A 10891-nucleotide genomic window follows, 5' to 3' on the forward strand; every position below is an offset into this window, starting at 1 on the left:
TCTCTTGCTCCAGGTCCCCGAGGTGGTACTGGTGCTCACCCAGTTTGCAGCACCAGAACCTTTTTTGCTGCCCGTCTGCCGGCTGTTGACCATCACCGGTAAGGTATTGCCGGTCTTGTGCCACATCGCGTGCATGCCGCACTCCGACTGTATCTTGTGACGCGTCCATGTGCCCCATTTGAACGCCCTGGAATTGTGCTAGAAGAAATGCTTCCTTAGGCCACTCAGTGTGATACCTGCAGTATTGTGGAATACAGGTTTTAGTGTACCTAGTTGGCATTTTCATAACATCTTTGGCATGTTGCAGTCACCTGTTTCACTTCTTATTAACTGTCAAATTGTAATTGCTTCACCAGGTCTGCGTCTAAAAAGAAAAATAGAGCTATAAACAAAGGAATATGTTTGTGCAAGTAGACGACCGATCGGTGTCTTACCTGGAAGTTTCTCAAGTTGGGTGTAGCATATGCCGTGCGCGCTGTCGATGGTTGGTATGAACAAATCGATGAGAGACTGAAATCTTGCGCTGTCAGCACTCACTTTGGCCTCAAGGTGCACGATCAGCTCCTGATCCGTGGGATCGAACTTGATGCCAGCCGGCAGCACCGGCCAATCCTTCTTCGACTTGCATCGGTAATTCCAGTTATATGGTACTCAATGTATGATCAATCGACTGTTTTAAGTGAATGATGAAAGATTTTGACAGATAAGTGGTACTCCAAATCTGAAGTCCAGAATACCCAAACACGCCACCGGGATTCTTGTGTCACCTCACCCGCAGCGTGTTGTCACGTCAATTTAATGTGTGGACATGATGAATAATTTGACCGACGTATACTAGTACTGCTACTGTACTGAAGGAAATATGCCCTAGAGGCAATAATAATGTTATTATTTTATTTCCTTATATCATGATAAATGTTTATTATTCATGCTAGAATTGTATTATCCGGAAACATAATACTTGTGTGAATACATAGACAAACCAAACGTCACTAGTATGCCTCTACTTGACTAGCTCGTTAATCGAAGATGGTTATGTTTCCTAACCATAGACATGTATTGTCATTTGATTAATGGGATCACATCATTAGGAGAATGATATGATTGACATGACCCATTCCATTAGCTTAGCACCCGATCGTTTAGTATGTTGCTATTGCTTTCTTCATGACTTATACATGTTCCTATGACTATGAGACTATGCAACTCCCGTTTGCCGGAGGAACACTTTGTGTGCTACCAAACGTCACAGCGTAACTGGGTGATTATAAAGGAGCTCTACAGGTGTCTCCAAAGGTACATGTTGGGTTGGCGTATTTCGAGATTAGGATTTGTCACTCCGATTGTCGGAGAGGTATCTCTGGGCCCTCTCGGTAATGCACATCACATAAGCCTTGCAAGCATTACAACTAATGAGTTAGTTGCAAGATGATGTATTACAAAACGAGTAAAGAGACTTGCCGGTAACGAGATTGAACTAGGTATTGAGATACCGATGATCGAATCTCGGGCAAGTAACATACCGATGACAAAGGGAACAGCGTATGTTGTTATGCGGTCTGACCGATAAAGATCTTTGTAGAATATGTGGGAGCCAATATGAGCATCCAGGTTCCGCTATTGGTTATTGATCGGAGACGTGTCTCGGTCATGTCTACATTGTTCTCGAACCCGTAGGGTCCGCACGCTTAAGGTTTTTGATGACAGTTATATTATGAGTTTATGCATTTTGATGTACAGAAGTTTGTTCGGAGTCCCGATGTGATCACGGACATGACGAGGAGTCTCGAAATGGTCGAGACATAAAGATTGATATATTGGAAGCCTATATTTGGATATCGGAAGTGTTCCGAGTGAAATCGGGATTTTACCGGAGTACCGGGAGGTTACCGGAACCCCCCGGGAGGTATATGGGCCTTAGTGGGCTTTAGTGGAAGAGAGGAGAGGTGGCCAGGGCTGGGCCGCGCGCCCCTCCCCCCCTAGTCCGAATAGGACAAGGAGAGGGGGCCGACGCCCCCTTCCTTCTCTCTCTCCTCTTTCCCCCTCCCGAATCCTATTCCAACTAGGAAAAGGGGGGAATCCTACTCCCGGTGGGAGTAGGACTCCTCCTGGCGCGCCCTCCTCCTGGCCGGCCGCACCCCCCCTGCTCCTTTATATACGGGGGCAGGGGGCACCCCTAGACACAAGTTGATCCACGTGATCATATTCTTTGCCGTGTGCGGTGCCCCCTTCCACCATAATCCTCGATAATATTGTAGTGGTGCTTAGGCGAAGCCCTGCGACGATAGTACATCAAGATCGTCACCACGCCGTCATGCTGACGGAACTCTTCCCCGACACTTTGCTGGATCAGAGTCCGGGGATCGTCATCAAGCTGAACGTGTGCTAGAACTCGGAGGTGCCGTAGTTTCGGTGCTTGATCGATCGGGCCGTGAAGACGTACGACTACATCAACCGCGTTGTGCTAACGCTTCCGCTGTCGATCTACAAGGGTACGTAGATCACTCTCTCCCCTCTCGTTGCTATGCATCACCATGATCTTGCGTGTGCGTAGGAATTTTTTTGGAATTACTACGTTCCCCAACATCTACTACTTACTAGTCGTATTTAGTGTCACAATTTATACATAGGTTTAACTAACAAGTACGCACTTGAAGCCTAACTGATATATGTCTTCTGCACAGCATCTCCATCATCATTATCAGTACATCCTACGCAGGTGAGTTAGGATGCACTTGATCCCAGGAAGGTATCTATCCTTCAAACCAGAGGAGTGCTTCAAACTAACAACAATACATAATATCCAACAAAAGAGGGTCGTGCTACAGCAGCAGAATACATGGCTTAGTCTAGATATCAGCACGAATCAAGTTGTGCATATTTGCTGTTGGCATGAACCACATCACCGCATGTCGGGTTTGCAAAAGCCATCCATCGCATGGAAGCTTGATGCCTTTCACACACTGAAGATTATCTGGCAACAAGCTGTGTCGACGAATCTCTGGATATGGTGATTCATGAAACCCATGGTATGATGTGTAAACACAGCCCCCCCTCGCGAATGGAAGTTGCATAGCACAGTAATCATCGCTGGTGATATGATCGATGATTGGTTGGATGATCGGATAATTGAGCCCGAGGAACAAGGAGTGGTTGCCGAGGCTGTAAACCCGCCTCCAGTTGAATATGCCTGGCCCAACGAAGCTGGGATCTTTCTCGAACACGAAGCAGCCATAGCCATCAATGTCACGAACGCCCCATGCATTGTACTGCATGTGGTTTGATGTAATGGTTTGGTCAATTTGGTACGTGCGAGGAATCATGAAGGACAGCGCATTTGCGTCTGCTGCAACAATTCAAATTGGAGACCAAAAGGACAAAAATAAACAATCATGTTCAGAGTATGTGTGGAGTTAAGATTATTATAACAGTGACACATATCATAGACAGAGAATTGCAATGTCGTGGTCATAATCATACCCCAAGTTAAAAAAATAAGCCAATGGCTTTCATATTCTAGCAATATGTCATGGTTCAAACATCATGTAACAATGAGAGGAAAACAGCTATGACAGCGCCTACTCATATTCTACCATAGCACTTACTACTACTATTCTCATATCAACTCTAAGCAATAACATGCGTTGTTATAAAAATCTTGTAAACGAGAGTAACATATAGCAATCATGATGTTATGCTCATAATATGTATTCTAACAATCATTAGATGCCAATTGTTCTCATATCAACTCTAACAATAACATGTGTGGTCATAAAAATCTAGGAAATGAGAGGAACATATAGCAATGATGTGGTTATAGACATGCTATGCATTCTAAATTTGTAACAAATGAACAGGCAGTCGTATTCATAAGGTAAAGATAAGATGAGATAGAACAATTACATGACGATAGATTCCACCAGTATAGGTAGCCAATCTGTGCGTCGACCGCGTAAACGATACCATCATGCACTATAGCATCAGACATAAATGTTTCCTCAACAGGATTGATGATGAGCCATAACCATGTATGGCGACCGGATTCCAGATAGACTAATCTCTTGTTGAACAAGGCAATGAGCTTGTAATCCATGTAGTCTTCTGATAGTGTGGGCACTTCACATATTACAACTTTCTGCAAACAGAGGTCGATCCAAAAGCTTGACGAGTCTCGTGCATAGAAGGCAGGAGTGTCCGGCGGGCCGCGAGGCTCGATGGCGGCGGTATCCAATGATGGAAGGGTGATCTCTCGCGAGACGCCATGGACTACCAGATTGGTGGATGAGGACGATCTAGTTGGCCTTCATGCCCGCCCAGTAGTGGTCGCGCATGAAGGGCAGGTGGACGGGTAGTGGTAGCATGTCGAGGGGCACCATGGCAACCTCCGTAGGATCGTCAAGTCGGTGTATGGGCCACCTGCGAGGATCGGGCATGAACAAGCAGGGTGTCTTGAAAAAGAGCCGGCCGGTTGCAGACGAGTAGACGGTACAAAGACACCGAGCATGCGGCCAGATGGATGGTGCTGGGTAGGTCCATACGACTACAGATGCTCCAAGAGAACATCGGGGAGGGAATTCCAATCGCGCCTCTGCGTGTCAGTCGGTTCTGCCATTGGGGTTTTCGGTGCCTGCGAGCCAGTGGGGAAGTGGATTCGGGCGGGCGAGCGAAGAAGCTTCTCCTCGTGTGGCCGAGCAGTGAGCAGGGGGATATGGTACGCGCGAGCTACCAAGGAAGATGGCGTGGGCAGGCGAGCAGTGAGCGGCGGTAAATGGTGTGCGGCCGATGATGGGGAAGAGAGGAGGAAGAAGAAGAGAGGAGGAAGAAGAGTGGAAGGCGTGGAAGAAAGTGCATTCAATCTCAATTCTACTAGTACTACTACCAGGATATACCATCCTTCGGAGTGTAAATAGTTACACCGATGACATGTGGGTCTACCACAATAGGGCCCATATGTCAGTTAATGGAGGACAGAGGTGCGTAGGCGTATTTGCGGAAGCGTGCTCTACTGGCAAACATGATGGCAGTACCGGGTAAGGCTGATTTAGTAACACCAACACGCTGGTTCAGCTTATTAATTACGTGTCCCATCTGCTGCAGCGTGTATTGTCACTTCATTGCGAAGACTAGTTGAATAGTTCTCTCTAACCGAGATGGGGAATAATGGATCACGAGGACTTCCTTTCTACAGTATTCCTATGCCTCTATGCTCACTTCACTCATTTTGCTCCATACCTAGTCACTTGTTGAAATATGTGAAAGACAAATACTTCGTATTTGGGAACACAGGGAGGCTTTTACTCCGTACTATTTGGGAACAGAGGGAGTATCACCATATGGAGGGAACAGAGGAAGCTTGAAATATGAACATGTCAATGGGAGGGAGTAAGCCCCATGCATGCATGCATGCATCCAACATGCAACACTCACACATACACATGGACGCACGCAACACTCACGCACCCATGCGGCACACAACACATGACGCAACACACACGCTCACGCTCAAGTGCTCAACCTACTCCCTACGTCCGTGAAAGACTGTACATTTAGAGATTTACACATTGACCAGGGCATAATTAACGCCCAAAAGTAGCAAACTTATGTGTGCATGCGACCATTGAGATAAGAAGATTAAATGAAGGTCGTTGCATGCTGTAATTAAGGATATACATGTAGCCTATACCTACAGCACAAGGTGGTGCATTAGTCAATCAATATCGATTTAGATTAAAGGCTAAATGCATTGGAAGTGTAGATGTACATCATGTAGTACACTCTTTGTTGGAAGACCGAGGGAGGACATGTGCATGCACTCACATACACAGCCAGGGTGGTTCGCGCGCAAGGGTTGGACTCGTGTCGCGCCTGCGTAAAGTTTTGTTTAACTGATTTCTTTGCTCTGCCAACTGACAGGTGGGACCCAGAAACCAGGTGACAATTTAACCACTCAACAAAGTGCCACGTCGACTATGTGGCTGGTCAGTATGGTGCAATACAATGCTCTACGATGAGCTAGTGATCGTATAATCGCCGCAAAACTATATATAGTGACCGTAAAGAGCGTACTGTTACATACGTTGACCGCCAGTGTATTTTTCTCGTTTCAAATTAAGCCATATTAATCGGAAAGGATGCAGTATGGACTACTAGTACTAGTACTAGTACTGCTTTGATGTGTCCCGTCAACTCGCCGAATGAGGAGAAGCTTGCTTACTACACCTCTCCCTCGCCCACGCGCGCGGTGGTTCGCAGGACGAGGAGAGGGTTTTGACTACAGCGCCCTCTCCCTCTCCCTCTCCCTCTCCCTCGCGGTGGACGTGCAGCAGTTCAATCGGTGTCAGATTGTCAGAAGCATATTGTACTGTAGTATCATCATTGTTGGACCTTCCGAAGAGGCGAAGAGCCAAGTGCAAGGTTCACACGAGTACGAACTGTTGAACCTCCCGAAGAGGCAAAGAGCCAAGTGCAAGGTTTTATAGGAGTTGTCATCCTAGTAGGAGTGTACTAGTACAACTATAGCGAATGATGCTACTGCATGATGCCGCCACGTCACGTATATCCAAAGTTGTGCCACCTTTTTTCTCAAAGAGCGTGTTGGAGCCCGTGCAATAACCACACAAGTTGCACGTACACATAACACATTTACTAGTAATAAATTCTAAAGGACAAATGCCAGTATGCCACACAAGTTCATCTCCAACTCATGTGATAAATTTGTGCACGACTAGTCTACATATATTCACAGCGCTACCATTCACAATTACTGTACTCCACTTACACGTTATAGATGGGCTACATGTCCTCCTCCAGGTTCCAGTCCCAGGTGTTCTTCATGGATGGCACGATCCATAGCGGTGGGCAACGGGAATCATTGTTGCAGCTTTCTAGTCCGGTTCCACACGATGGAGACTCATCCAAGCTGAAGCGGCATAAATCAGGGATAGCGTGTCCCAGCATGTCATTCATCCGGCGGTGCGCACTGAAGACACAACCATGCTTCATGAACGGCAGGCCTTCCGTGTCGTGCACGGAAGGTGGCATTCGCTTTACAATGGGGTAGCTGTCCCCGATGAAAAGCGAGTACTCTCCAAGAGTGTTCCCCGGCACCCACGTAGCATAACGGGGGTCGAACTCGGTGCCGTTCATCTGGTACACGCGGCATCCCGGATCTAGACACATGGTGACGTACATAGTCAAGGTCCATGGATAATAATGTTGTGCTCAAATGTGGCGGTCAGTAATACTGTGCAGCAAATAGTACTACTCCGGTATAGAGGAAGTAAAATAACCGGCTTATTATATATAGCCACTCTTGGCTACATGGATGAGATAGTAAGACATGGAAAAACAAAAATGGTGGCAGCTAGTGGGTTCAAGTCTTCAAGGGCCTAGCTAGCTATACGCGTCCTCCAAGGTAAAAAGTACTCCTACTAGTACTACAAAGTATACTACTAGTACAACAATGAAAGAGAAGGCGAGAGGGTTAAAAAATGGAATACCTGGGTAGATGGTGACGGTCCGATCGTGGTAGATTGTGTGACCATGTTGCACATCAGTGGTACCATGGGTAACGACTGCTAAGATAGTTGATCCCAATATGCCAAAGTCAGCTACAAGGTTCCAGGTTAGACCGAATCGCGGATGCAAATGCACATCCAGGATCGGCGATCCTATTTAGATCGGGGGATGATCAGTCCCTGCAAAATAATGGAGTACCGTTAGGGATACAAATGATGGTTTGTGCATTCCGTTTGTAATCTCCCGTACCGTAGGATGTCAACCAGATGAAACAAGTCCCCTAGCTTGTCACCGCGAAGATGCGGCCTAGATGGCGCACGGCATCTTCGAGCGTGTATGGGGTACAAATCTGCTGCCGCCAACATGCGCCAGCCTCTGCCGTTACTGCCTCCTACATTGATGGCAATCCTTATGTCGAACACCGCGATGAGATAGTAATCGTCGTAGCCACGTCGCTTTGTCGGCGGGTCCACAATTGCTATCTTCTTCAATCTCATGTAGGCATCATCATATGTATTCAAGCCCAGCCAGTCCGGAAGGCCGATCCCAATGGTGGAGAAGGGGTCTACCGGAACGGCCGCACTGCTGTGGATGTTGTGCAAAATCATGGTGGTATCCGGCCGGAGGTATGCAAGCCAATCTTCGTTGGCACCGACCCAGACCTATATATAAGACGGTGGGCAGTGGAGAAATTATGGGATGGAAATGGAATAACTAAGTACTACATGATCAAACTCCATTACTGACCTGCTCATCGGACAAAATTCGACTACCTCTCAACGTCGTCAACTCTAGCCAAGTCAACGTGCAACCATGGCCAGGGAGCGGTGGACTGTTCAAAGAATTGTCCCATAGAAGAACCTTCTCCTCAAGGACGCATGGAAGACCAACAAGCATGGCCTTTTCCCAAGCCTATTTAAGCAGCGTCTTGAAAAAGTTGGTGCAGGAAGCACCGAGTCTTGCGGCGGTGAGGACGTCGGAGCAGCGTGCGATTTCTCCTAGAGAATCATCGTCCAAGGTCTCCCAGCCCCGACGAGGAGGAGAACCGCCTGGTGAATCCATGGGAGCAGCGACGAACTGCCTTCTCTTCGGGGGGAGGGGAATTGGCGAGGAGGAGATAAGAGCGTAGTAACCGCAGGGCCTCGTCCCTTCCAACTGTAGAGCGTTCCTCAGTGAAGGGGTGAGGCTATTATTTACTACTACTAGTACTAGCATTATGGAACATTATGGGATTGCATTATACTGTAAATAATAGCACTAGTAAGAAATTTTTGGCACTAGGTAGTAGTTTTTGGCGTGGATTAAGAAATTTTGGGTATGTTTTTGCCATTTTTTGTACACGCCAACTAGTGTCAAAAATGTTGTACATTATGTGATGGAGGAGTACGTACTCGTACTGTAGCAGTACTAGTACTACTTTTCTCAACTAGTAGTGCGATGTACTGTACTTCTAGTCTAGTCTAGTATAGTGCACCAGTTTTGAACTCTTGAATCTCAGGGCCAAGGAGCTATAGTTGGAAGTGGAGGGTACTACTGTTCTCTAGAACCATCGTTGTACTATCAATGCAGGGGAAGTACACCTGCGTAGTGGCCTAGTGGGTACTCTCGGTGCTCTATTCAGCCGCTCCTCTCACGTAGCTGGCCTACTCAGCCACTCCTCTCATGCACACACTAGCAGCCTGTTTATCAGCGACGGTTACTGTGGGGGCAGAACATTTGAGTTATTTGATACAGCGAGACTAGGCTTTTTGCTTCTATTTGTGGAGGTGTAATGGATCTCGTCGAACTTTGTTAGTAGTTCCTTCTTTATGAATGAGATGAAGCAAAGCTTTTGCCTCCGTTTCAAAAAAACACGTCAAGAGGAATTTCTTTTATAGTAGAGCCGATAATGGAGTGAAGTCCATGCATGCAACGCCACAAGCTACAGAGTAGTAGTAGAGCACTTTACGTACAGAGCCATATTGCACAGTTCCCAATGCCCCGCCAGGCTTTTCTGGCTCCTCGGGCTTAATTGGGAGGCGCTAGTTTAAATATGCTACTAGCTGGAAGCTGCAAGCGAGGTGCGGCTAGGGCGAGCACGCGAGCCACGGGATGCTAGGAAGGAAAACCCGTTCACGTGGCTAGGCTGTCCAGTGCACCCAGATTGTGGGGCTGCACGTCCGTTTGACTTCAAAACTCAAACTACCCGTGTAAAATATTGGCTCGCAACAAAGGTAGTAGTACTATTTTTTTTAAAGGCCGCCGTGCGTTCGTCCGGGATCGAACCCACAAAACGAGGTATACACTCCCGCGACCACTAGTAGTACTCGTTGGAGTACAACGCAACCTAGAATCGCCTTTTGTCGCTAGTAGTACGTACATTGTTCCTTACAAGAAACCCATAAGAGCATGGTTAATAGTATAGCCAGCTGCTGGCTATAAGCCAGTGTGATGTCATCTACATCCCATCTTATAGCCAACATGTAGTACTCCCTCCGTCTAGGTGAATAAGTCATCTTAGATTGTGCACCGTGACCAAGGAGGAGGGGAAAACTAGATAACTTAATGTTTATTTGCTAATTAATAGCATTGCATGCAATGAATTAACCACTGCATGTCGTGTTTGGTAGTTTCAAGTCATTAAAAGCATGCACACCCACATCTCTTATTGGTTGATATGTCAAGAAACAAGAAACGAGGTAGAAGTTAATGCACCGCGCCTAAGTGTTTTGGGATTATTTGGTTTTCGTAAGATGACGGAGGGAGTAGTTTATTTCTTATAGCCCGCTGACTCAGCTCTATTGTACTTGCTCTAATAATGCAAGAAACCACTAAAATGCCAAGAAACTACTACCACTTGCATATGTGGCAGACTTAAGATAAGACTACCTTATCAACCATTGTACATGCTCTTACCAACAAAAATCCTCGAGTGACCTACTACCTTCGGTCCGTCCACCTAGTCATCCTCGGCCATGGGACGCAGCTACCGCCGGCGGCAGAAGGCGAGGTCAAAACCATCGGCAGTGTGGAGCCCATGTTGCGGCAGCCCGGATGCCAGCTCCGTCCGGCGCTCGCGGCCGCTAGCTAGCCAAGATAGCTCCGTCCAGCTGCTTATCTGCAAGGTTTGCTAGCTAGATTGGCACAGCAGCGCGGCGGCTTGCTCGCGCGCGCCGTGCTAAGGCCAGCCATCTGGCTCGAGCGAAGGCCAGTGCGGCGGCTTGCTCGCTCGTGAGTCAGGCTCGGGCCAGCCTGCCAATCCGTGCGGAGGCCAGCGCGGCGTCCGGCCCGTCCAGCGGAGAGGCGGCCAACTCGCTCATCACTGGCGCCACCGACGAACACGCATCAGTACTGTTTGAAGTAATGTTCAGGAAAAATAATGATTTGAGGGGGA

This window comes from Triticum aestivum, chromosome 7A (genome assembly GCF_018294505.1).
Source record: "Triticum aestivum cultivar Chinese Spring chromosome 7A, IWGSC CS RefSeq v2.1, whole genome shotgun sequence".
Lineage (NCBI taxonomy): Eukaryota > Viridiplantae > Streptophyta > Magnoliopsida > Poales > Poaceae > Triticum > Triticum aestivum.